Genomic DNA, 27,645 nt, shown 5'->3' on the forward strand with positions numbered 1-27,645 from the left:
CACATGCGCTTCCCGGGAGTCCTACGAGACGAAGAGAGACAAGGAAGAGGGTCAGAACCGGGGATCGAGGGAGCCGTAACCCAGAAAGACAGAAGGACAAGAGGAAGAAACTAGAAATCACTCAACCACTTTATCAAACAATAAAACCTCACTTACCTACTTGAAGACAGACTCCTGCGTTGTTCATTACACTGCGTTCGCCACACAGCCCTATCTTTTGGGGAAATTGGGTGGAGAATATATTTCCTCCATGATTCAGGAATAAATTGAGAAGCCAGGCAGATTGTGCACAGTGTAGTCAAAAGAGGTCCAAAATGCAGGATCTTGTTTATAGATATTGACCAGTATCCCGTTTGATCCTGGGACTCCTGAAGACTGCGCAGTTTTTTAATTATCCTGTACTGCCTTATCAGAAATGGAGATAGAGTTGGTATTAGTTTTAATTGTTTCCCAACGGTTGATTAAATTATCCTTGTGATAAACTGTTATGAATTTGATCCACTTGCCTGAACAAATAGCAGTGTAATGCTTGGAATTCTGTAATCCCTGTATAAATTACAGTCTCTAATTTCTTTATAATTGGCGACTTTTGACCCACCCACTTGCTGATTATAACTAGACTATTTGTAATTTATTACAGTCGAGTTCTGACATCACAGTGCCTGCTGCCAGAGCCAGCAGCAAGATTGAAAAACAGGTTAGGAAGCATAGTTGCAGCCCCAATTTAAACAAGGAAATGGGAACTATTTTTTTCCGATACGTTTTTTCTAAAATCAAATGCATTCAGTAGAAAGGAGAAATTTATGGCAACATGTTTATATTTTTCAGGATATAGAGCCCTACAGGATCAATGGAATCTTCCCATTCTTCAACACAGCTTTTTTAACATGACTTCTGTGAAACTGATCCTAATATTTTCTGGCAAAAAACTACAAACTGCTTTTATTTTATCCAAATGTGATCTTATTTTGGTGAGCAGTTTTGTCAAATGACGATGAACGGCCAGAATGTTTTTTTGATGTGTGTGTTTTTGTGTGTATGTCACACTACATGAATGCATGGCGTTTGCCCTTCATTGGCAGTTTTCTCTGGAGATGCCATTTGTGATGTCATTTGTCATGCCACATGAGGGGTGAGCTGCGTGGAGGGGTTACAGTTACATAGTTAGCCATAACTGGCTAGTTTCAGTGACCTTTATGTTTAGGGTTATTGTTAGAAATGGGGTTTTTGGTTGGCAGTTAGGTTGCCCTCTGTCCAAGCAAGAACCCTCACTCTAGTCAGGGTAAGTCACACACAATCCAAAATCAGCCTGTGCTCACCCTCCGGTAGCTTGGCACGAGCAGTCAGGCTTAACTTAGAAGGCAATGTGTAAAGCATTTGTGCAATAAATCATACAACACCATAGTATAACACCACAAAAATACACCACACAGTGTTTAGAAAAATATAGAATATTTATCTGGGTACTTGTAGGTCAAAACGATCAAAGTTGCAATACGAATTTGTAAAGATATCACTGAAAAGTGATATTAAGTGTCTTTAAGTCTTTTAAAAAGCAATAAAGTGTCCTTCAAGCACAGAGTACCTGGTTTCTGGTGGGAAATCTCCTCAGAGGGCCACAGGAGAAGAGATGCGTGGAAAAAGGGGTGTGTGCGTCGATTTCTCCTCAGCACACACAGACTTGCGTCGTTCTTTTCCACGCGGGGAAGTCGGGCGTCGTTTTCCGGCGCGCAGACAGTCTCTTTTTGTGGATCGCGGGGATTACCAGATGTCCCGGGTCTGTGCGTGGATTCTCCTGCTTATTTTCCGGCTGCGCGTCGTTCTGCGGGGCTGCGCGTCGAAGTTTCGATCTCACGGTAGGCGTCGCGTCGATTTCTCCTTGGAAGTCGGGCGGCGTTGTCCTTGCGAGACCGTGCGTCGAAATTTTGGTCTCACGGCAGGCGTCGCGTCGATTTCTCCTTGGAAGTCGGGCGGCGTTGTCCTTGCGAGGCCGTGCGTCAAAGTTTCGCACTCACGGTAGGCGTCGCGTCGATTTCTCCTTGGAAGTCGGGCGGCTTTGTCCTTGCGAGGTTGTGCGTCGAAGTCTCGATCGTCCCGAGGGCGTCGCGTTGATCAGCGTCGGTGTGCGGCGTTTTTCTCGCCGCGAAACAAGCTGTGCGTCGAAATTTACGGCGCACGGAGTGTCCACGTGAAAGGAAGAAGTCTTTTTGGTCCTGAGACTTCAAGGAACAGGAGGCAAGCTCTATCCAAGCCCTTGGAGAGCACTTTCACAGCCAGACAAGAGTTCAGCAAGGCAGCAGGGCAACAGCAAGACAGCAGTCCTTTGGAGAAAGCAGACAGGTGAGTCCTTTGAGCAGCCAGGCAGTTCTTCTTGGCAGGATGTAGTTTCTGGTTCAGGTTTCTTCTCCAGCAAGTGTCTGATGAGGTAGAGCAGAGGCCCTGTTTTATACTAAGTTGTGCCTTTGAAGTGGGGGTGACTTCAAAGAGTCTCTAAGAAATGCACCAAGTTCCCTTTCAGCTCAATCCTGTCTGCCAGAGTCCCAGTAGGGGGTGTGGCAGTCCTTTGTGTGAGGGCAGGCCCTCCACCCTCCCAGCCCAGGAAGACCCATTCAAAATGCAGATGTATGCAAGTGAGGCTGAGTACCCTGTGTTTGGGGTGTGTCTGAGTGAATGCACAAGGAGCTGTCAACTAAACCTAGCCAGACGTGGATTGAAGGGCACAACAAGATTTTAGGGCAAAGAAATGCTCACTTTCTAAAAGTGGCATTTCTAGAATAGTAATATTAAATCCGACTTCACCAGTCAGCAGGATTTTGTATTACCATTCTGGCCATACTAAATATGACCTCCCTGCTCCTTTCAGATCAGCAGCTGCCACTTCAACAGTGTAGGAGGGCAGCCCCAATGTTAGCCTATGAAGGGAGCAGGCCTCATAGTAGTGTAAAAACGAATTTAGGAGTTTTACACTACCAGGACATATAACTACACAGGTACATGTCCTGCCTTTTACCTACACAGCACCCTGCTCTAGGGGTTACCTAGGGCACACATTAGGGATGACTTATATGTAGAAAAAGGGGAGTTCTAGGCTTGGCAAGTACTTATAAATGCCAAGTCGAAGTGGCAGTGAAACTGCACACACAGGCCTGGCAATGGCAGGCCTGAGACAAGGTTAAGGGGCTACTGAGGTGGGTGGCACAACCAGTGCTGCAGGCCCACTAGTAGCATTTAATCTACATGCCCTAGGCACATGTAGTGCACTCTAATAGGGACTTATAGGTAAATTAAATAGTCAATCATGGATAAACCAATCAATAGTACAATTTACACAGAGAGCATATGCACTTTAGCACTGGTTAGCAGTGGTAAAGTGCTCAGAGGTCAAAAGCCAACAACAACAGGTCAGAAAAAATAGGAGGAAGGAGGCAAAAAGTTTGGGGATGTCCCTGTCAAAAAGCCAGGTCCAACATGACCCCCCACCAGCCTAAAGCCAGGGGAGAACAATCACTATCCTGATGTACTTCCCTGTTTGAGGCGACAGAACAAGGACCCAGGCCCACAACAGCAGGGGCATGCTCCAGTTCTTCGCCTTCCTGACTCCCATTGGATCCCTCTGTCCATACTCTCAGGGCCCACTAAGCCCATCCATGGGGAACCTTTCTCCTTTCCTGCGGATCCCATCTGTGTAGCACCTAACCTTACTTTGCTCACAGATGTATCCCAGGAGCAGGATAGTACCACCATGACCAACATAGTGGTGTTGCCCACTCTACCCCTGGGGTGTGACAATTGTCCCCTCCCCAGGGATAACTCTGTCCACCCGGACAGCAAGCCACAGTGATTACTGACAGCTGCGAGGGATGAGAGCCAGGCCCCAGGCCTCTCAAAGCTGTCCAACCACTGTGGCTGTGGAGAGTGGGGGGCGGTAGCCCCAGGTGCTGGGCACCCTTTAACCACTCTCCCTTCCACCCGGTCAGGGATGACAGCCTGAACCTGGTCCTCCCCTCTGGGGCTTTGTACCCTCCCTCCTGGAGTGGTACCCCCAGGGTCCAACATGGTCAGGGTGCTTACAGAAGTCACCCTGTACCATTCCTCCACCAGTGCAGGGCTGTTAACCTGCCACTGGCCCTCCAACCTGGGGCCTGTACCTTCAGGTTGGACTAGGGCCCGGGGTGAGGCTTCCCTCCCCCTGCCCTCCCTTCTGGGGCCCAGCACCCTCCAACTAGGAGTGGCCTCCTCAGAAGACAACATGGTAGGGGCACTGTTATCAGTAGCCCCTCCCTCCAGGTCCGGGGGGACACCCTGAACCTGGTCTTCCAGCCCAGGGTCTGTACCCTCAGACTGGATCACTGCCTGGCAAACCAGGACTTCCTGGGAGGCACACCTACCCCCCACCAGGTCAGAGTTTAACCTCTGCACCTGCCCATTCAACTCAGAGTCACCACCCTGAAGTTGAACAATTGCCTGGCACGCCAGGACTTCCTGGAGGGCACCCTGACCCTCCACCAGGTCAGAGTTTAACCTCTGCACCTGACCATTCAACTCAGAGTCACCGCCCTGAAGTTGAACAATTGCCTGGCGCACCAGGACTTTCTGGGGGGCACACCTACCTCCCACCAGGTCAGAGTTTAACCTCTGAGCCTGGTTCCCCAACCCAGGGTCACCACCCTGAGGTTGGGCAATTGCCTGGCACGCCAGGACTTTCTGGGGGGCACACCTACCCCCCACCAGGTCAGAGTTTAACCTCTGAACCTGGTCATCCAACCCAGAATCAACACCCTGAGGTTGGACAATTGCCTGGCACAGCAGGGCTTCTTGGGAGGCACACTTACCTCCCACCAGGTCAGAGTTTAACCTCTGAACCTGGGTATCCAACCCAGAGTCACCGCCCTGAGGTTGAACAATTGCCTGGCACGCCAGGACTTTCTGGGGGGCACACCTACCCCCCACCAGGTCAGAGTTTAACCTCTGAACCCGGTTATCCAACCACGAGTCAGCACTCTGAGGTTGAACAATTGCCTGGCACGCCAGGACTTTCTGGAGGGCACCCTGACCCTCCACCAGGTCAGAGTTTAACCTCTGAACTGGGCCATTCAACTCAGTCACCACCCTGAAGTTGAACAATCGCCTGGCATGCCAGGACTTCCTGGAGGGCACACTGACCCTCCACCAGGTCAGAGTTTAACCTCTGAACCTGGTTCTCCAACCTAGGGTCACCATCCTGAGGTTGGACAACTGCCTGGTACACCAGGGCTTTCTGGGGGGCACACCTACCCCCCACCAGGTCGGAGGTTAACCTCTGAACCGGGATATCCAACCCAGAGTCACCACCCTGAGGTTGAACCATTGCCTGGCAGGCCAGGACTTTCAGGGAGGCACACCTACCTCCCACCAGGTCAGAGTTTAACCTCTGAGCCTGGTTCTCCAACCCAGGGTCACCACCCTGAGGTTGAACCATTGCCTGGTATACCAGGACTTTCTGGGGGGCACACCTACCCCCCACCAGGTCAGAGTTTGACCTCTTCACCTGGTAAGCCAACCCAGAGTCACCACCCTGAGGTTGAGCCATTGCCTGGCATTCCAGGACTTTCTGGGGGGCACATCTACCCCCCACCAGGTCAAAGTTTAACCTCTGAACCCGGTTATCCAACCCAGAGTCACCACCCTGAGGTTGAATCTTTGCCTGGCATGCCAGGACTTCCTGGGGGGCACTCTCACCCCCCACAAGGGACACGCCGTCCCCAAGGGCCACACAAGAGTCTGGTTGGCGCAGGTCTCCCGACCTCTGCCCATCCGGCAGAGTCTGGGTTTCCCCCAAACCAGAAACGGTCTCACCTGGGTCATTCCTGGGGGGCTCTGCTCTCAGAGCTGACCCCTGACTTTCAAGATCCTCCACTGGGGTCTGCCACCCCCTCTCAACCCTATGTCTGGACTTCTGCACCCCCTCACTAGGAGTGGTACTGCCAGACACCAGAACTGTTGGGATGCTGTCTACAGTCATCCCCCCAAGTTCTTCTGACACTGCGGGGCTTCCCTCAAAAGGTGGCCCTACGGTACAGGTTAGGCTCTGAGACCTACCTGGGACACTACAATCCTCTCCCACCACACTTGGTCGGGAACCACCTAGACCACTCCCTTCAGGAGCACCCCCAATTGCCTCTTCAGACTCTCTGGTACTCACCCAAAAGTCTGCCTCCACTGTAAGTTCCCTGGGGTCAGAGAACTCACACTCCACCTGGTGTTGGCGTAGCTCTGGAAAATAAGGACCAGACATATGCTCTCCAGCAATTACATCACTCTGCCCTTCACATGTATTAACCACAGTACCCTTCACCCAACCACCCAGTAACTCAACCTTGGAAAAGCACTCTACTTCACCCTCCTGAGACTGGTGAGACAGTATCTGTCTGTCCCTGACACTCAACCCAAACTCTTCTGGGATGTCTCTACACTCTATATCCAGGACGTCCACCAGGGGGGAACCCTTTTCTCTGTCACTCTCTGCTAGAGTCAGTAAAGTGTCCCTCCCCCCAGTAGGAATATGACTCCCTGTGCCAGTTCCCCAATCCTTCTCAGGGACCCTGTGCATAACGGGAACTACCTCATACCCTTGAACCGCCTGGGGTGTGTCAACTCTCTTCTTCAAGTTGGGTACCACATCTCTGGGCTTGTGCCCTTCTTCAGCAGTACTAGATGCAAGATTTTTGCTGCCACCATCTGAACTGGACTCAGCCCTTCCGGCCTCCAGTTTCAGCTCTTTACAGCTCAGCTCTTGAGCTGCAATCTTTTCTTCTTCCAGGGCTAAGAGACTTGCTGCCTCAGCCCTTTCAATAAACTCATCTAGCTCTTCCATCCACCGTGCTTGAGCCATGAGCCATTCTTTTTTCACTGGGTCTCTTTCCTCATCTGAGTCGTCCTCCTCCTCCTCTGAGGGGTACTTAGTCATTTGGTTTCTTGCTGCCTCTCTCTCTGCCCATCTGTCTTCCTCCCAGACTATGTAGGCATGTAGCATCTCTGCTTTAGTAGATCTCTTTGCTACAGGAAGGCCACATTCTCTGCAAAGCTTCCTTAGGTCAGCCTTAGTGAGGTGGTCAGTAGGCAAAAAGAATAAGTAGGTAAGCAATCCCATTCTGATAGGATCTTACCAGCAAAAACCAAAATCCAAAGTCCAAAATATCAATAGTATATCCAGGAGGACATCAGAGACCAAAAGTCAAAAAAGAGATAAAAAATCAAGTTGACCTTCAACTGTGGGTAGGTAGTGAAATACTTAGCTACTGTATGTCACTGCACAAACACAAGTCCTATCCTCACCGCTGATCACCAATGTTAGAAATGGGGTTTTTGGTTGGCAGTTAGGTTGCCCTCTGTCCAAGCAAGAACCCTCACTCTAGTCAGGGTAAGTCACACACAATCCAAAATCAGCCTGTGCTCACCCTCCGGTAGCTTGGCACGAGCAGTCAGGCTTAACTTAGAAGGCAATGTGTAAAGCATTTGTGCAATAAATCATACAACACCATAGTATAACACCACAAAAATACACCACACAGTGTTTAGAAAAATATAGAATATTTATCTGGGTACTTGTAGGTCAAAACGATCAAAGTTGCTATACGAATTTGTAAAGATATCACTGAAAAGTGATATTAAGTGTCTTTAAGTCTTTTAAAAAGCAATAAAGTGTCCTTCAAGCACAGAGTACCTGGTTTCTGGTGGGAAATCTCCTCAGAGGGCCACAGGAGAAGAGATGCGTGGAAAAAGGGGTGTGTGCGTCGATTTCTCCTCAGCACACACAGACTTGCGTCGTTCTTTTCCACGCGGGGAAGTCGGGCGTCGTTTTCCGGCGCGCAGACAGTCTCTTTTTGTGGATCGCGGGGATTACCAGATGTCCCGGGTCTGTGCGTGGATTCTCCTGCTTATTTTCCGGCTGCGCGTCGTTCTGCGGGGCTGCGCGTCGAAGTTTCGATCTCACGGTAGGCGTCGCGTCGATTTCTCCTTGGAAGTCGGGCGGCGTTGTCCTTGCGAGGCCGTGCGTCGAAATTTTGGTCTCACGGCAGGCGTCGCGTCGATTTCTCCTTGGAAGTCGGGCGGCGTTGTCCCTGCGAGGCCGTGCGTCAAAGTTTCGCACTCACGGTAGGCGTCGCGTCGATTTCTCCTTGGAAGTCGGGCGGCTTTGTCCTTGCGAGGTTGTGCGTCGAAGTCTCGATCGTCCCGAGGGCGTCGCGTTGATCAGCATCGGTGTGCGGCGTTTTTCTCGCCGCGAAACAAGCTGTGCGTCGAAATTTACGGCGCACGGAGTGTCCACGTGAAAGGAAGAAGTCTTTTTGGTCCTGAGACTTCAAGGAACAGGAGGCAAGCTCTATCCAAGCCCTTGGAGAGCACTTTCACAGCCAGACAAGAGTTCAGCAAAGCAGCAGGGCAACAGCAAGACAGCAGTCCTTTGGAGAAAGCAGACAGGTGAGTCCTTTGAGCAGCCAGGCAGTTCTTCTTGGCAGGATGTAGTTTCTGGTTCAGGTTTCTTCTCCAGCAAGTGTCTGATGAGGTAGGGCAGAGGCCCTGTTTTATACTAAGTTGTGCCTTTGAAGTGGGGGTGACTTCAAAGAGTCTCTAAGAAATGCACCAAGTTCCCTTTCAGCTCAATCCTGTCTGCCAGAGTCCCAGTAGGGGGTGTGGCAGTCCTTTGTGTGAGGGCAGGCCCTCCACCCTCCCAGCCCAGGAAGACCCATTCAAAATGCAGATGTATGCAAGTGAGGCTGAGTACCCTGTGTTTGGGGTGTGTCTGAGTGAATGCACAAGGAGCTGTCAACTAAACCTAGCCAGACGTGGATTGAAGGGCACAACAAGATTTTAGGGCAAAGAAATGCTCACTTTCTAAAAGTGGCATTTCTAGAATAGTAATATTAAATCCGACTTCACCAGTCAGCAGGATTTTGTATTACCATTCTGGCCATACTAAATATGACCTCCCTGCTCCTTTCAGATCAGCAGCTGCCACTTCAACAGTGTAGGAGGGCAGCCCCAATGTTAGCCTATGAAGGGAGCAGGCCTCATAGTAGTGTAAAAACGAATTTAGGAGTTTTACACTACCAGGACATATAACTACACAGGTACATGTCCTGCCTTTTACCTACACAGCACCCTGCTCTAGGGGTTACCTAGGGCACACATTAGGGATGACTTATATGTAGAAAAAGGGGAGTTCTAGGCTTGGCAAGTACTTATAAATGCCAAGTCGAAGTGGCAGTGAAACTGCACACACAGGCCTGGCAATGGCAGGCCTGAGACAAGGTTAAGGGGCTACTGAGGTGGGTGGCACAACCAGTGCTGCAGGCCCACTAGTAGCATTTAATCTACATGCCCTAGGCACATGTAGTGCACTCTAATAGGGACTTATAGGTAAATTAAATAGTCAATCATGGATAAACCAATCAATAGTACAATTTACACAGAGAGCATATGCACTTTAGCACTGGTTAGCAGTGGTAAAGTGCTCAGAGGTCAAAAGCCAACAACAACAGGTCAGAAAAAATAGGAGGAAGGAGGCAAAAAGTTTGGGGATGTCCCTGTCAAAAAGCCAGGTCCAACAGTTATAATAATAGTGGACCTGCAAATACAGTTTTTTTATCGGTAGGTTAAAGCAAAGTGAGATGCAAGATGATGTTAATCACAGAGTCATGAAACCAACTGAATCAGAATGAGGACCTGTTGAAAGAGGACTGATTTGATGACATTCTTTAGAATTGGAAACCTGACCAACTTGCAGAGTTTGGAGTGCGGAGCATTCCACGAAGATTAACTAAGACAAGTTTGAGTATTATTAGCCCACTTATCAGCCAAATTACCCATTGTGCATGGTCTACAGAGTTGGATCCCAGTATTCGTAGTTGTCATTCCATGGAGGTAATGGATTAGCAAATGCTGTATCATAAGTTATGATCTTTGTTTCAGTGGCAGCTTATGCAAAGATCACTTCAGCACTGAGATAGTTTCATTTCTTGCAACCAAATATTAGGTGCTTTGTAAAGATTCTAATCCTTTTGTCTCCTAAGCAGGAAGGCAAGCATGTAGGCCATTACAATAGTCTAGTTTAGAAATTATTGAAGACCTGGGCCATCAGCCTGTACACATCGTTCGTCACAAAAGGTTAAGTATGGGAATATGACAAAATTGTATGTACATCCACTATTTTTTTGAGTTCATTTGAAGATTTTAATTCATTCCAGGACTCCTAAGGACCTCCATTATTGGTGAATGATGTTGGAAGACCAGAAAATGTACGAGGGACTGGACAGGCATCATGCTTAGCCAGCAGGTTACTAGGTCCAAAGAGCATAACCTGCCTTTCACTCCTGATTTCACATTACTGGCTGTTAATGGACATATTTGCTTCTACTTCTTACTACCAAAATAAATAAGTATTGGCAAAGCCTAAAGGTCTCAGCTCAGCTAATTTGGATTTGCCAAAGCTTTTTTCCTTTGCTGTTTGCATACAAACACATGATTCTTGATGCATGTGCACACATGGCCTGCAATCTTCAATGAGTTTTGTATTCAAGAAAACCTGGGTTGGTCTCGGACAAAAAATGTGCCTGGACACCAAATTAAAAGAAGCCTCGATTAGCGAACCATTTAGCCAAACAAGCACTGGTAACGTCAACACCTCTTACTTATGCAAGAGCTATTGGCTTTGTAAATATATTTTAGCCATGCTGTACACCAGTGTGGCTGCTGTTAAGCATGGTCAAAAGGTAATCGGATAAAGGAGGGTGGCATGGATGGCCTAATGTGGAGTAGAATGGAGTGTAGGGAGGTGTGGAGTGGTGTAGAGTGCAGCTGTGTGGCATGGAGTGAAGTGAAGGGTCATGGAGTGGCATAGAGTGTTGTGAAGTGTCATGGAGTAGAATGTTGTAACGTGGAGTAGAGTTGGGTGGCTTAGAGTGTCAGAGTGGACTAGGATGTCGTAGTGTGGAGTGACAGAGTGTTGTGGCCCTGGTGCAGAACAAAGTTGAGTGGGCTAGAGTGTGGTGCCTGGGGTAGACTGTTGTAGAGCAGAGTGGATTGTCATAGAGTGGAGTAGTGTAGGAGAGTAGGATGGCATAGAGTGTAGTAGTGTTGTAGAGTATAGGTGTAGAGTGGAATAGAGTTTAATGGAGTGGAGTGTCATGGAGTGGAGTGTCATGGAGTGGAGTGTCATGGAGTGGAGTGTCATGGAGTGGAGTGTCATGGAGTGGAGTGTCATGGAGTGGAGTGTCATGGAGTGGAGTGTCATGGAGTGGAGTGTCAAGGAGTGGAGTGTCAAGGAGTGGAGTGTCAATGAGTGGAGTAGAAAAGAGTGGCCTAGAGTAAAGTGGCGTAAAGTACAGTAGTGCAGAGCAGTTGGTGTAGAGTGCAGTGACACAGAGTGCATGGTTTTGATTAAAATGGTGTAGAATGCAGTGGCTTAGAGCACAGTGGTGTGGAGGTGTAGAGTGGTGTAGACTGTCAGTGTAGAGTGCAGTGATACAGAGTGGAGTTGAGGTCAGTGGCAGAGAGTGCAGTCTTGCAAAGTAGATTGCAGTGGTCTAGAGAAGATTCTTTCAGAGTAGAGTAACGTGGCATAGAAAAGTGGAGTGGTTCAAGGTAGAGTGCAGTGGCATACAGTGGAGTAGCGTACAGTGGAGTCATGCAGAGTAGAGTGGAGCAGCCTAGACTGAAGTGGTGTAGAGTGCAGTGACAAAGAGTGCAGTGATGTATTGTAGAGTGGAGTAGACTGCACTGGCATGGAGTAGAGTGGTGTAGAGCAGAGAGGCTCAGAGTGCAGTGGTGCACAGTAGATTAGGATGGCATGGAGTGTAGTGACATAGAGTGTAGTGATGTAGATTGCCATAGATTGTAGTGGTGTAGAGTATAGTGATGTAGAGTGCTTTGGCGGTAGAGTACATTGGCGTAGAGTGGTATATAGTTGAGTGGTGCAGAGTAGAGTGAGGTGACAGTGCAGTGACGCAGATTAGAGTGGCATAGAGTTCATTGGCAGAGTGCAGAGTAGAGTGTTGTAGATTGTAGTAGAATACAGTGCAGTGATATTGAGTATAGTGGCGTACAGTAGTGCAGAATAGCTTGGCGTTCAGTGCATTGGTTTTGGGAAAAGTGCATTGAGTGCAGTGGCGTAGAATGCAGAAAAGTAGAACAAAATGGAGTGGAGTGGTGCAGGGTAGATTGTAGTGGTGTAGAGTCGAAGACACAGAGTGGAATAGTATCGTAGATTGCAGTGGTACAGAGTAGATTAGAGGTGCTTAGAATGGATTGACTTAGAGTGGATTGGTACAAATTAAAGGGCATGGGGTAGAGTGCAGTAGAGTGGTGCAGAGTAGAGTGCAGTGGCATAGAGTGCAGTGGTGCAGAGTAAAGTGGCAGAGAGTTCAGTGGCATAGAGTGCAGTGTTGCAGAATAGAGTGGCATAGAGTTCAGTGGCATATAGTGGAGCCATGTAGAGTGTAGTTGCGTACACTGCAGTAGAGCGGCTTAGAGCGCAGTAATGCAGAGTAGATTAGAGTGGCCTAGAGTGAATTGACATAGAGTGCACTGCAATAGAGTGGAATGGTACGGAGTTGAGTGCATTGGCATAGAGCACAGTGGTGCAGAGTAGAGTGGCATATGGTGCAGTGGATTGGAGTGGTGTTGAGTGCAGTGGCGAAGAGTGCAGTGTTATTGATTAGCATGGGGTAGAGTGCATTGGTATAGAGTAAAGTGGTATAGCGTAGAGAGCCATGGAGTAGTGCAGAGTAGAGTGCAGTGACAGTGTGGAGAGGTACAGAGTAGAGTGCAGTTGCATGGACTGGTGCAGAGTACAGTGGAGTAGGGTAATTTGAGGTATGCCTGGTATGGTAACTTATTACCATTACAGATAACACATCTTTAGTTGAAATGAGCAATACATTTGCAAAGACATACAATTTTACTGATAAAAGTATACAGCGCACAAACGATAATGTGTAGAAATGTCATCACCTAGTGTAGTGATTTGTTTTGATTGTATTAAAATATTTGTTTCAATCACACTTCAGTATTACCAAAAAAAAAGTGATTCATTTGTGCTGTCCCAATTCTGATATATTCTGTAATATCTGCTCAGTTCATTTACAGACATATACACTTTGTTGTGTGTGTCAGAAAAATAACATTATACAGCCTTCCATCGAGCACCCCCCCACTAGCCAGCATAATTGTCACTTGAATCCTCTCAATTTGAAGTCAGAAAAGTAAACACCAATCTCCCAGGAAGACAGAGCCTAATGTTTGACCTCAGTCTTTTGACATCACAATAAATGTGACCAGATAACAACAACATTTAAGGGCCTGCATACAGAAATTCAGTACTGGTGAAAGAGTACAGTACATAAGGTTTGGGCAAGGAAAGGGACAAACTCAGGGTGGCCAGCCTAAAGCAAATTGAGCTAGCAAATAGAAAGCAAGCAAATGTGAGTTACAAAGTTGTCTGGGTGGCGTTGAACTCAAAAGTGACTCATATTTGGTAATGAGGCTAGTTTTGAACTTTTAAGGACACATTGAATACGTGTTTTGCAATTCATGGAAGACTGCATGAATTTGTGTTTGCTGCAGTCAATGTTTGTGGCAGTATCAGGGAAATATACTGTTCTAACTTGGTGTATGCCTAGGATAGAAGGACAATTAATAGTTAAGAAATCAATAAAAAGGGCACACTTCTGTAAAATATGGAAGAGAGGAGCCAAGCGGCACTTTTTTTCCTGCCCAAAGAAAATTAGGACGATTATCATCGGGAAGAGAAGTAAAAAAAAAAATTCAAAAAAAGTTCACAGGCTGGAGCAGAGAAAAAGTAGGGAGAGGCACAAAGGAAAGTAGGGGAAGAAACCAAGAGGGCTGAATGCCAAAGGAAAATGAAAATCCCTCAAGTCAGCCTTGGAGGGCTGCAACTCACCCATTGAGAATACTGCTGGACCTGAATGATCTGGGGTGGAACAAACACAAGATTAAGGAGGGAAATCATCAAATCATGAGCAGACACATGATGCACAGCAAAACCATCCAGTCATGAGCAGGAGGTTGACCCAAAGCCAACTTTGAGTATATTCTGAATTGTAAAGACTAGGTCTGCCAGCAGGCAGTTGAAGCTGTATATAGCCCAGACATGAAATCTGTAAAATGAATTCCATGGACAATAAGAAAATATAGCTTTTTATTTTGAAAATAAGAAAAAATTTAATTTTTATTTTATTTTATTTTTATTGGTTTTCAGCCATAAAGTCAAAAACAGTGTGCAGTTCCCCCCACCCCACTACCCCCTACCATGGAGAAGGAGCTGGACATAGTAATTGTTGTCTCTGAGTAGTACAGGCAATATTTGGCACCAGCACAATCATTTTCACTACATCAAAGTACATATGGATCACATTACAATATTCTATGCAGATATCAGTGGTTATACATCCGCAGTCTCATTCAATCGTGTCTCCGCATCTAACCCCATTTCCTGCTGTAACAAAATCTCTACCGTGTCCCAAGTCATCCTGCCACTCTATCCAGTCTCAGTGGTTGTTAATCTGTGTCTCACTCCACTTCCAGCGTGTTTCCATTTCCCTTATTCGTGCAACTACTGTTTGAGTTGGTAAGCGAGTTGTTGTCCATCTTACAGCTATGCATTTCTTCACTACCGCTCGCCCAAGTTCCAATATTTTCTCTGCATGTTTAGTATGTTTACCTCGCTTCACCCAGGCCTAGTAAGCATTGCCGAATCATCGGTCTCAGCATGAGTTTACTCAATTCCTCGAGGACCTTCGCCACGCACTCTCAGTATCCCCTCACCTCTAGACATGACCTCCACACGTGTATGTAGGTACCTGGTGATATTTTGCCTTTGGGGGGCAACACTCTGGCTTAGTCTGATCTATCTGATGAAGCCAATTGGGTGTAACATAGTCTCTGTGCACGCCTTAATAATGGCTCAGTTTTAATTTTGCATTGCGTGTCACCTTTCTGCAGTTGCTTAATATGGATGTCCATTAATTCTTGTATTCCCTCCCCCAGATCTTGTTACCACTGTGATTTCAGTGTATCTGTGCATGGGGCAGTTTATGGAAACAGCATAGCTTGTAATTGTGTGATCAGTTTGCTTTCTGTCCCCATATCTGGTAAAGTCTGATTTAATATGTGTGTGTCTGGCTCCTGGGTGAACCCTGCCCAGGTATTACATATCGCCGCTGCTAGGCCGGCACAGGCCAGAAAACACCCCTCTTTCAAAGCTTATCTAGTACGGAATGTGGCATATCCAATTAAAAGACCATCTTCATATAGGTCGCCCATTTATCTGTTGGGTAGTGCCTATCTCCCTGTTGCACAGAGAAGGGGACACAGCCAGGCTGATCTCCATGTACCATGGTATTAACTGTTTTATATATATTCATCACCTGCCCTCTGAGAGGCTTGTCCCCATATCTCCAGTATGGTTCTAATTTGTATTGTCATCCGCATGTGTCTCTTCTTATGAGTGAGGGGTTGGGCCAGCAATCTAGTGGTGCAATCAGTCTGGCTAAAAAGTCAGTAACTGGATCTGTGTCCTCCTCCATGAACCACTGTGTCACATATTGTAATTAGGAGGCCCCTATACGCCTGCAGTCCTCCCCCAGTCCAATGAAAACACTGTACCTCCAGGCTGATACGCACCCTACCTTCTCCCCAGTAGAGGAGTCAGAACTCAACCAGTCTCTGGGATAGGCATAGGCATGTGTTGCAATGTAAATACGACTCTAGGTAACATTATCATTTTACTCAATGCTATGCGTCCCATTAGGGATCTCGGGAACTTCAACCTTCTACATATACTTTTCTGTAATGACGTGACCATATTCCCCACATTTGATTTGTATACTTCTGGCATATCTGAGCTTAGAGATCTACCTAAGAAATTAACCAGGGTCATTTGAAGATACATGTTAGAGTAGCTGTTGCCCACTGCCCAGTCATGCCCCATGGTCTAACACTGATTAATCCCTGATGAGCTGTAACCCTGAGTGCGTCCTCTCTGTTGCAATTGTGTTATAGACCGCCGGCCAAGAAGTCTCTGGATTTCAAATATCATCTCCATATAGATCCCCTATCTGTACCCCATTGTCTGCATGTTTGGCTCAGACTATACATGCCAGTGGCTCAATGACCAGGGCAAAAATGAGGGGGCATCTATGTCGGATGCCCCACTCCACCCACCAACGGTCATACATCCTATTTCCCACTCTTACTCTCGTCTTGCTGCAGGTGTACAGGACCCATTCAAGTAATCCGTTCCCAATTTATATTGTCTTAGCTCCTGGTCTTTAAACTGCCAATCAACCATATCGAAAGCTTTGTGTGCTTCTAAGCTATCTAAAGCTTAGGGCTCCCCTTCCTTCTTGATCTGTTCTATTGTTAGGAATGCTTTCCTGATATTGGTTGCATTAGTATGGCCTCCTACAAAACCTGCCTAGTCTGGGTTTATAATGTCCCCAGCCACTTTATCCAGATGTGTGATAACATTTTACCTAAATTCTTAGCGAACATGTTAATCAACTATAGCGGTCTGGATGATTTGCAGTCGGTGGGATCCCTGACCTTCTTGAGAAGGACCACTATACATGCTGTCCTAAGGGATTCCATAGTACCCTGCCTGAATGTCTCATGGTGCATCGACAGGAGTGATGTGCTTAGGCGATCCACATATTCCTGGTAGAACTCCACAGGTAAGCCATCAATACTGGGTGTATTCCCAGTATTCATCTGTTTTATGTCCCACCTGATATTTATTTCATGTGTTGGGGCGTGCAGCACCTCTTTCACCTCAGTACCCACTTGAGGCAGGCATGCTTCGTCTAGAATTCGTGTGACCCCCCTCTATGTCCCTATGTGCCTGTTGTGTGTAAAGGACAGAGTAGAACTCAGTGAAGCAGCATAGAATATCCTCCTGCTCTGTAAGATCCACCATGGCAGAGTCCTTTACTGTTACTACTGCTTTTTTTCCTCTCTCTGTCTGTTGACTAACCACGCAAGGTGTTTTTCCCTGTTCCTGTTAAACTTCTGTGTACGTCCCATTGTCATGTTTCCCCAGTGTGTCTCAGGCTTCCTCCAATTCACTTTTTAGCTTGTGTTCCAGTTGCGTCACCGTGTTTGTCAAGGACCTGCGTACTCCATAGGTGGTTGCCATGCATTTCCTCCTTATCGTTACCTTAAAAGCCTTCCACAGTGTCCCAGTGGATGCCACCGACCCCATGTTCAGGGGAAAGTATTTTCTGATTGTGTCTCTGATTGTTTCTTTGTATGCTTGTCCCCTAGTGCCCAGGGCTGGAGCCACCATTCTGGCGGCGTCATAAAACCCGACCCCTTAATTCTGCCGCCAGGGGAGCATGGTCTGAAAGTGTGCAGTCTAAATAATGGACTTCCACGAAGACCGCCGCCTCCTCCTGGTGTCTGAACAGGTAGTCAGTCGATCCTGGAGAATGTACCATGAGGGTGTGAGTAAAAGGAATACCCCTGTATGCGGTCATGTGTACCCCTCCATAATTCCACTAGGTTCAGTGTGTCCATAGCTGTTGATAATGCTTTTGAGGACCTACTCAGTGGTCTTGCTGCAGAACAAGAACTATCCGGTCCAGTGTTCAATATACAATTACAGTCTCCCATCCACATCCCATCTTATAATGTACTTAAGGCACATACAGACTCATAACGTAAAAAAAAAAATCTGTGGTGTCTGTTTTGGGAGCATATGTGTTCAATAGTACTGTAGGCGTGCCACCAATCTCCCCCACCACTTTGATATACCGTCCAATTGATGCTGTAAGTTCACTATCTACTCTCAGGGGAAAACTAGCATCCATCCATGATAGTACACCACGCGCTGAGGAGCTAAACTAGCATATCACATTCTGCCACTCCACTTTTCACACAGTTTCTCGTGCTTCTGTGGTGATAAATGTGTGTCTTGGAGCATCACTATCTTGGCATGTTGTTTATGTATGTATGACCATATCCTTTGGCTTTGGCTGTGGATACATTTAACATTCCATGATAAGATTGTCACCACCATGGATCGAATATGACTATTATCCTTTGTCTGCATACCGTGTGCCTCATCATGTCCAGACACTTCCAGTTGTGAGCGCTCCCTCTCTCCGGTTCAAAAACATTAACTTCCCTCAAAACCCCTCCTGTGTCGCCTACCCCAATCTCGCAAAAACAAGTGGCACATGTAGTGTCTATCCCACTCCTATCAACATCAGAAAGTCATCCCTGTAACAGCTTGCTGTCCCCTGGGCTCCCTGGTGTGGGGCACTCCCGGAACTATGTTTCCGTGGAGCAAACTTGCATCAAGGAACAGCCACATGTGAAGGTCCCTTCCCCCTCCCATCCAACTTACATAGTATATTCATTCAGCTGCGGTGGACCCTCTGTTCATTGCAAGGTAGCTGTTGGTGATTTCCACTCCAAACATCTTCGAGCTGGTTTACAGCATTCTTCTTTCTGAGTAACTAATATATCTCAATAGCTGGGAGCAGCACAGATGACTTGCGTCTCGTCCCGTCGGTCAATGACTCTCAATGAACTGCATGACTTCCTCAGCCCAATCGAAAAACAAAAGCCTCTTCCCCTGAAAGTCAACTCTTAAATGTGCAGGAGGTAGGAGGCAGCCAAGCATAGGCCCAGCCTATATCTCAAAGTCATTGCTTCACCTCTAAAAATGATTTGCATCTCTTCTGTGTCTCCACTACGTAATCTGAGTAAAAAGATAAACGGTTCCCATTGTATTCAATCTTATATTGCTGCTGAGCTGATGCCAGTATACCTACCTTGTCCTTATAGCGTAGCAGCAAGGCAATCAGCATATGAGGTTGTGCACCAGGGGTGGGCCTACCACTTGACGTGTTATGATATTCCGTCCCCAGTTTTCAGCCTTGGTAGCACAGTAGGCAGTCTGTTCTCCAGAAACTGACTGGCGCCGATTCAGCGCCCTCTGGCACTCCTAGAATTTGCACATTATTTCGACGTGACCGGTCCTCCTAGTCTGGCCTCCTGTTGTTGCAGTCACCACTCTTGGTCTGCCAGCTGACTCGTGTGTGCTTGCAAGATCTCCTCTGCACTGTTGGCCCTGGTGCCCAAATCTTTCACCCGCTCTCTCATTTTCTCCATGTCCTGATGAAGCAGTGTCACAGTGACTGCTACACCATCAAGTTTCTCAGTGATGGTCCGGTTCCCCTCCAGGATCAACTTCTTGATATCTCTGGCAGTTGGTGTTGTTGTCTCGCCCGTCTCCAACTCCACTCCGGGGCACCACCCTGTGACATTCTGATGATGCCCTCAATTGTGTGGCGTGGTTTAGGAAACAATCTAGGACCCCTTTTATTAAGGAGGCTTTCACGTGAAGGGGAGGTACACAGGCAAAGCTCCAGTCTGGGGTCCCCAGGTGCCCCCAGCCTCCTCTCAGATGCACACCACCAGACAGTCTCTGTCCGTCTGAGAGAGGCTGCTCCTCACATATCAGTGGCCTCCTTACTGGTGTCCTGCATACCACCGTATCGCCAGCAGGATGCTTGCAGTCTCCAGCTGGAGGGGGCTCGCACAAGTGGAAATAAACTGTGTTTACTGCTAAAAGTTTCTAAGCAGCCCTTCTCGCACCTCTTGCTTGCTGCGAGATCTGATAGGCCTCAGTAGTATCCCTTAATAATAGTGTTCATGGAGCTCCTGTTGTTGCAATCAGTTATCGCCACCGTGCCTCTGTGTATTGGACCCCTTCCGTGCGGGGCCGTATTTTCCACGTTCAATTCCTTTGCCTGTTATTGGCTGCGATCTCTCGCAAGGCGTCGAGGCGGCCGTCAACAATCCTAGTTTTATGCTTCAATATGCATACACGGCTCCCTGTGTATTTGGACGGCAGCCCAGCCCTGCCTCACCTCATTCCTCACCACGTAGTTGAGCAGGACATCAAGCTCATTGCATGTCTGCTCGCATGCTGCCGCAACAGCCTGGCCGGGTCCGATCCCTGCTGATCGCCGTCCCCTCACCAGCAGATGATCCTGACCTCTGTTGCTCGGCCCAGGTGGTGCTGGGCTTTTTTTAGGCAGCCCGGGCTGTCCCGTTCAGTGGGCCGTCTTCTAGCGCCTGTGTGCCCAGGGCATGTGCCTCGTCGCTGGGGGGGTGGGACCAAGTATCCCCTATGAGGGCCTTGGGATTCCAAACCTGTGCAGTCTGAATGAGCTCTCTGCTGTTGCATCTTATTGGTCAGCAATCTTGGCTCCTCCCCCAGACAAAATGTAATTCTAATCCATTTAACAATTGTACAGAAAAAGTTGTCCAAGTTGGTGATTGAAGGAGCCACAACAGAAGTCAACTTCGCTTTACATGTAGATATAGAAAATCGAATGTACTTATTTATTGTTGATCAGATTGATATTCACAGTACTTACATGCAATATCCTACATATAAGAGATATATAGTGTCCAATAAATATTTATTGAGCATTCAGAGACCCAGAGGTGTGCATAGAATCAAATGGGCACACAGACAAATTTACATACCACGTGTATTGGGTGGCTTAAGTGAGGCTATAAATGCACTTGTAAAAATTATTAGAAACACTGCCGTTGAGTTTAATACCAAACTTAATTACAATCTGAATAAAGACCATATGCTGCCTTCTGTTTGGTTTCCGTAGTGAGAAGTATTTGGCAAGGTTCTTCCTTTATTTTAAACATAAAATCTCCTTGGCAACTGGTTTTTGGCAGCATATAAAGCCGCCTGTTATATGTGTATGCCAGTTTGTTTTATTCGTTTAGTTTGAATGTGTAATTTCCTTCTGGTGATTTAGAACACCAGTATAATTCTGTGAGTTGAAGTGTGGTTTAATGTTTCACAAACTTAATAAACTAAAAAATGTTTTTCTAAACTATTGAAGAATAGGACTAAAAGGCAGGATCGATCAAATATCACGAGACTGTACATGAAGCCTTGCACGTCTGAAACAAATGAGAGAGAAAATAGTGACACCTTGAAAATGCATTTAGAACATGCTCTGAGGTCCATCTGGTCTTGCTGAAGTGCAGGATATTTTATGTATACTGAACTTCCGTTTTTCACCTCAGCTAACAGTCTGGCCCACTGCGCCTTTGTCAAATCCTTATAAACTTTGTGAACATGACTCTGCTTTCTAGATGTGAAGCATACCTTCTTTACTGACAAACGAAACAACTGTCTGGTCATTCCCTGCACCATAGTAATGAATCTTTTCACATATAGTAAAATGTTACAGGTTTCCCTTTTCTGTATGAGCAACCACCTGAAGTTGGCTCTGATGGCCATTCTACAAATTAGTCATCAAATTTAAAATGTTCACTTTACGTTGACATTCCCTATTTGCCAATTAGGTTGTACAACTAAAATGATTAATTCATCTCCTTACGTTCTGTGGGAATTCTTCTAATCTTTGGGCCAGATGTATCAAGGAGGCCTTTTGCGAGTCGGAAATAGTGATTTTTAAGAAATCGCTATTTCTGATTCGCAAAATGCAATGTATCACATTTGCGAATCGGTAATAACGATTTCTTAAAAATCACAAGTGCTATTACAGAATCGCAAATTGCTATACCGGCCCCAATCGCACCTATGGGCCTGTAGGCCCATATCTACGAATTTTTTGCAATTCCAAAATTGCGATTTCTTAACCAGAAATCGCAATTTTGGAAATACAAAACCCCAGGGTGCTGGGGGACTAAGGCCCCCTCTGCTGCACCCCAAAATAATTTTTTGCAACATGTAAGGTGCACACATGCCAAAAGGGCATGTGTGCTTTACATGTAAATTTAAAAAATGCATTTTAAATGCATTTTTAAAATTTGCACATGGCTACCACCAAGTTCAACTTGGTGGTAAATAGCGATTCCTAAATGCCCAAATCGCATTTAGGAATTGCTTCTTACATGTGCTTAGAAATCGCAAATAAGGATTCCTTATTTGCGATTTCTTATTTAGAGTCGCAATTTGCGACTCTCTAAACAGGGTCACAATTTTAAGGAATCGCTATTTTAGCGATTCCTTAAAATTGCGTTCAGAATGCCTTTCATACATTCTGAAATGGCTTTTTGCATTCGTAAACGGGCATTCGCACCGTTTGCGAATGCAAAAAGCTTTCATACATCTGGCCCTTTATTCCTAAGGACGACTTTTGGCCTTGTATCACTTATTCAATAGACCCGTGGTGATCAATTACAGACTTAAATGCATAGGGATGGTAAAGGGAAGAAAAATGTAAACTACCACTAAAAATTGACAATAAAGGTATCATCCATGGAGGGCAAATCCGAAGCTATACAAACAAAGCTGAAGATTGCAAGACATAGCAAAATGGGTGTAGAACAAACTTTCTGACCACTGCAAGGAACAAGAATACCTATAGGATTTAAAACGTATGCCAACACATTGATTCTACTGTAGAAAATGAAGGTTAACTATTTGAAGGATGTGTCAAGAGCCTCAAACCTCCATGTCCCAGGGTTTGCCACAATCCTAAAAGTTGAGGACCGAAAGAGGTTGTGTGTAGTCCTTGAAGTCTGAGGTCCTTTGGTGGTGATGCACACGAAGCAGTGGGAGTAACCAGAGTTATGAAGCTTCTTAGAGGGTGAACATTTGGGGTATTGGAGGGTGAGGGGGTCACTTCCGGTAAACTAAGATCCATCATGAAATGATTGGTGCTGTGAGGACTATTAAAACGGAAATTAATGTCCTTTCAGAAAAACAGGCCTTAGACGTCATTCAGAACTCCCAATCTAGAACTCAAGATCACAAGCATGTTTAAAGTGATCTTGTTGTGGTTATATTGAGTAAAGAGGCCCCCACGGGGGTAGTAAAAGAAGACTAAAAGAAGGGATGATACACATCTTATTGACATCTGAGTTTTCCACAAATTTTGTGGCAAATGTGTGGAGAGAAGCAGACCTTGTTATTTCTCTGAGCAATATTTCACAATGCTTACATTTATTATTGTTACTGGGCACCCTACTGGGTCATGAACCATGCCTAATATCTAGATGAATGCATCTTGTAGGAACGTTTAAGTTAAGTTAGGCATCTGTTGACTGAGTCCTTCTGCTTCACTCCCTTTTACTCCTTCCTTCAATGTTTCTCAGTTGTGTTTTATTATCTACAGAATACACCTGGAGCATGGAGAATAGCTCTTAAACATTAAAACAGCAAACAGTTGGTCCAATTAATTGACGGAACAATGAGATTCTGTAGTAGGGTGAAGTATTTATTCCAACTGACCATTGATGACCATATTGAGCTGATGAAATGAGGTACATGCTGGTATTAATGTTGTTAAAACTGTGGAAAAACCTGCATTGTTCCTTTACAAATTTTATGGGGAAATGTCCTAAACAACCATTGTAAACAATGCAGATGTTTACAACGCAAGTGCAACAATGCTTTCCAGAACAAAGACTGCCTTTTTTCTCTGTCTTAACCACGCATGTGCCAAACTACGCATATGGGTGACTGAGGCAGAGACAAAGGCAGAGAGCAGTCAAGTGGATCGGTAGAGAACGAGGTTGGGTAAGTGGGGCTAGGGCAGGGTTGGTGGGTGGTAGTTTTTAGGGGTGGGGTAGATTAAGGGCTTAAGGTGGCTGGGGGGTTGGGCTATTTTATTTTTAGGGGCGGGTGGGGGGATTTTGGTAAGTTTAGCTATTGGAGCAGGGTGTTTTTTGTTTTTTTTTGGGCTTAGGGTGGGGGGCAAGGTGGTTTATTTTTTAGGGAGGAAGGTTTAAGAAATGGTGGGAGGAGAGGAAGGATCGGGGAGGACTCGGTGAAGTAAGAGGGGTTGGATTTAGTGCTTAGGGGTGGGTCTGAGGGTTGAGGTAGTTTATTTTTTAAGGGCTGGGGTAGGGGGTTGGGATAGTTTTTTTTATTTTTTTTTTATTTTTTAAGGCCTCAGGGGTGGATTAAGGGTTTAGGGTGGATGGGGGGGTTGGGCGATTTTATTTTCAGGGGTGGGATGGAGGATGTGTGTAAGTTTAGTTTTTGGGACGGGGTGGGTGGGGTTGGGGTAGTTTTATTTTAAGGCTTAGGGTGGGGGGCAGGGTAGTTTGGTTTGTAGGGGGGAAGGTTCAAGGAATGGCGGGAGGAGAGGATGAAGGATCGGGGATGACTCGGTGAAGTAAGAGGGGCCAGAGTTAGTGCTTAGGGTGTATGTGGGGGTTGAGGTAGTGTATTTTTTAAGGGCGGAGGTTGGGGGTTGGAATAGTTTGTTTTCTTTAGGCCTTAGAGTAGGTAGGAGTCAGGGTAGTTATTTTTTTAGGGAGGTGGGTAGGCGTGGCAGTTTTTTTAAGAGTGGGGGATGGTTTAAGGAAGTGCGGGAGGAGAGAAGAGGAGGAAGTCTCACGAGTGGATAAGGCGAGGTAAGTGGGGTTGGGGCAGAGTTTGGGGTAGTTTTTAGCGGTGGGGGTGGATTTAGGGTTGTGGGGGTGTAGGGTTAGTTTATTTCTTAGGGGCAGGAGTGGAGGGGGTTGAGTAGGTTATTTTTTAGGGCTTATGGTGGGTGGAGGGGTGAGGGTAGTTTCTTATTAGGGGTGAGGGAAGGTTTTAGGGCTCAGCGTGGGTGGGGGTTGTTGGAGTAGTTTAGTTTTTAGGGGCAGGGTGGGGGGTCGAAGTAGTTTTTGTTTTAGAGCTTTAGGGTGGGTGGGGGTCGGAATAGTGGAGTAGTTTTTTTTGTTGTGCTTAGGGTAGGCTTATGGTGGGTGGGGGATTCGGGGTAGTTTGGTTATTAGGAGTGGAGGAAAGATTTACGGCTCATGGCGGGTGGGGGGTGTCTCATTAGTTTACTTATCAGGGGTGGTGGTAATTTTGGGCCTCAGGGTGGGTCGGGGGAGTTGGTTTATTTTTTTAGATTAAGCGTGGGGTTGTATGATAGAATCACACATGCTGTTTCCACATATGCCTTTACTAAGCATGCGAAATTCATTGTAAAGGCACGTGTGGTAAAGGCAGGCGTGGAAAAGACGCAGTCGTGGATCCAACTGCCTTGTTAAGGCATGGGTGGTCCGGCATGCGTGATTCTGTCTTACAACCAATTTTATGTAACTTCTCTAAGATGTTTCCTTCTGTATGTTAAGGTTTGAATAGAGATTATAACTGATAAATGTAAAACTCATCCTATAGAAATAGCTTTGCTATAACTCTTTCCAAAGTCAAGCAAAAACACAATTAACTTCATGAAGTACAGGTTAGTTTACCTCCTATATATTGTTTCAGAATTGTTTCAGAATTTAACTTTTTTTAACGTATTAAGGTACCTTGCCTAAAGCAATTTAACAGGTGCAATTTATGAAGCATAGTTACAGGCATTCTGACATAACGTTGGTAATGGAAATCAAACACTTACATTGAATGAATGAAAACTATATGGCAACAATCGAACTTGATAAAGAGAAATCTTTTGATTGTCTGTTGATGTTTCTTACACAACTCTTGCCAGATCTCAATCCTTTTTTACTTAATTAAAACACTGAATGATGGTGTGTTAATAAGCTGATATGTTCCATCTGGCCAGAATGACAGGCCAAGGTTGTACACACTCCCCTGTTATTTTCAACGTTATACTGGACCTGTTAGTAGTAGCTGTCAGAAATAATACTGATATCACAAGACTTCCTCACAGGAATAAAGGTTAAGACTTTTCTTTACAAAGACAAGGGTCAATTAAGACTTCGGCGGACGGAAAAGCCCGTCCGCCGAAGTCCCGATGGGAAGGTTGCCGCAGAGTTTCCACCCAGTGGCCCAACGGGAAACGGCTTACTGCATTTTCTCCAGCTCGTAATAAAGCCGGCGGCAATGCTGCAGTGCATAGAGGATGCACCAGCACCCGTCGCGATGTTCACTGCCTGCAAAGCAGACAGTGAACATTGAGACAGGGCTGGCAGGGGGAGGAGGGTGCCCTGCACTGCCCATGACAAGTACATGGGCAGTGCAGGGGCCCCTCTGGGTCCTCCTGCACCCTGTCTCCACCAGCCATTTCATGGCTGGGCTACCGCCAGGTAACCACTGGTGGAGTGGGGAGTCTTAGGATTAGGACCTCTAGCACTGCCAGTCTGTCCTGTGGCGGAAGAGTGGCAGTGCTGGCGGTCGTAATGTGGCTGTTGGACCGCCACCTTGGTGGCTGTCCTACTGTCACCAAGAGGGTCGTAATGAAGGCCATAGGCTGTTCCAGTGGCGGATAGTAGATTTTAAAAGTGGTGGAGCCAAAACTTAAACCTACGTGTAATACATGAGGGAGCCTGAATTGAAAGGGGTGAGTGTTGAGTGTGGGTGGGGAAGCTCTCCCTGCAAGAACATTTTGAAGAAAATAGGTTCAAATAGAGGATTTTACATATAATTACTACTTGTATGTATTAATGATGGCTCCCATATTGCTACTACATTCTAAATACGTAGACAAGAAGCAGATAATTTTAAGTCCATTAAACCTAGGACTGGGTTTTGTGCTTTCATATACAAACGTCGATTTACGGTTAAGAAAGGAAAAGACAGTTCTGCAGAAAATAGTAGCAAAACGTTTGCAGTGAATGTATTGCGGCCATCTGCACCAAGAAGGCATAAGCAAGTCTTATTCTCCTCTCTAGCACAGTCTGTTTTTTTTAATCAAACTAATGCATCGTAGCTGCAGTGTTTGAGATCCGTGCCTTACATAACATGGAAAAGAGCAGCTGGACTCCTCCTAAGGCCTGCCATCTTCCCTGAGGAGCAAGTTGTTTCCCCTCACCCAGCATTGCCTCTTCAATTCCTGCCCAGCTCCCGACCATTTAAATTACTGGAGTTGTTAACTCTTACTTGGACCATTACATAGACACCGAAAATACAACCCTATGGATGCACTGACAATTAAAGTGTTCTCCACTATGACGTAACAAAGGTGGTTTTTGCCTTCAGGGCAAAGTAGACCTCGCCCAGCACATGTGCAGCCAGCCACCTTCAAACACCTTCGATCACCCAAGAAAAAAACCCAAAACGATTCAGTCAACTTTAACACAGAGCAACAAGCAGACATTTCTTCCCAGCTGCTCAATATTTTATCTCTTTTTCTCTACTTTCCTCGCAGGCTACTATAGTAGATTGATGTCCAATACGACCATTAATACCAGCTGCCCTTGGTCCGTTCCTCCTGTTTATAGTGAGTATTACTCTTGGTTTGGAGCACCATCTTATTTAAAGTTAGGAAGTATGGTCCGGTTGTGCACAATTTCTGAAGTGTTTGTTATTTCACACCCTTTTCTACGTCCTTCTGTAACTAACTCAGCTTTAGTTGAGGCTATAACAATATTACATAATGAAGTGTGATGTTTTTATAGAAACTTCTAAATTGAAACTAAAACTTTAAAGACGATCTGCTCTAAAAATGAAAGTTGATTGTGATGAATAATTGTTACTTTTTTGTTTATGTGGGAAGATTAATTGTATTAAAATGAGTGTATTACAAAAACAATTTGTCTTCTCTATTGTGCCTGACAAATAGCAAAGACTGTAATCATTTATAATTGGCTAGGCAAATTTGACTGGGGAGCTAGTAAGAAATCCAAATGTTGTCTGCCAAACTCTCAAAGGAAAGGCATCCAAGAGAGGTT

General features: G+C 46.1%; 1 protein-coding gene across 2 annotated transcripts in view; it reads left to right on the forward strand.

Moving 5' to 3' along the window:
* HPCAL1 (hippocalcin like 1) overlaps window positions 1–27,645 on the forward strand; it is a 1,255,899-nt gene that overhangs the window by 895,684 nt on the left and 332,570 nt on the right. Inside the window, exon 6 of one of the 2 annotated variants that reach the window (XM_069235927.1) lies at window positions 27,123–27,194. The exons of the other annotated variant lie outside the window; for it this stretch is intronic. The gene's annotated coding sequence lies outside the window, so the exon portion shown is untranslated. The remainder of the gene's footprint in view (window positions 1–27,122; window positions 27,195–27,645) is intronic. 2 annotated transcript variants of the gene reach the window in all.

This window comes from Pleurodeles waltl, chromosome 5, assembly GCF_031143425.1.
Source record: "Pleurodeles waltl isolate 20211129_DDA chromosome 5, aPleWal1.hap1.20221129, whole genome shotgun sequence".
In the NCBI taxonomy this organism is placed as follows: Eukaryota; Metazoa; Chordata; class Amphibia; order Caudata; family Salamandridae; genus Pleurodeles; species Pleurodeles waltl.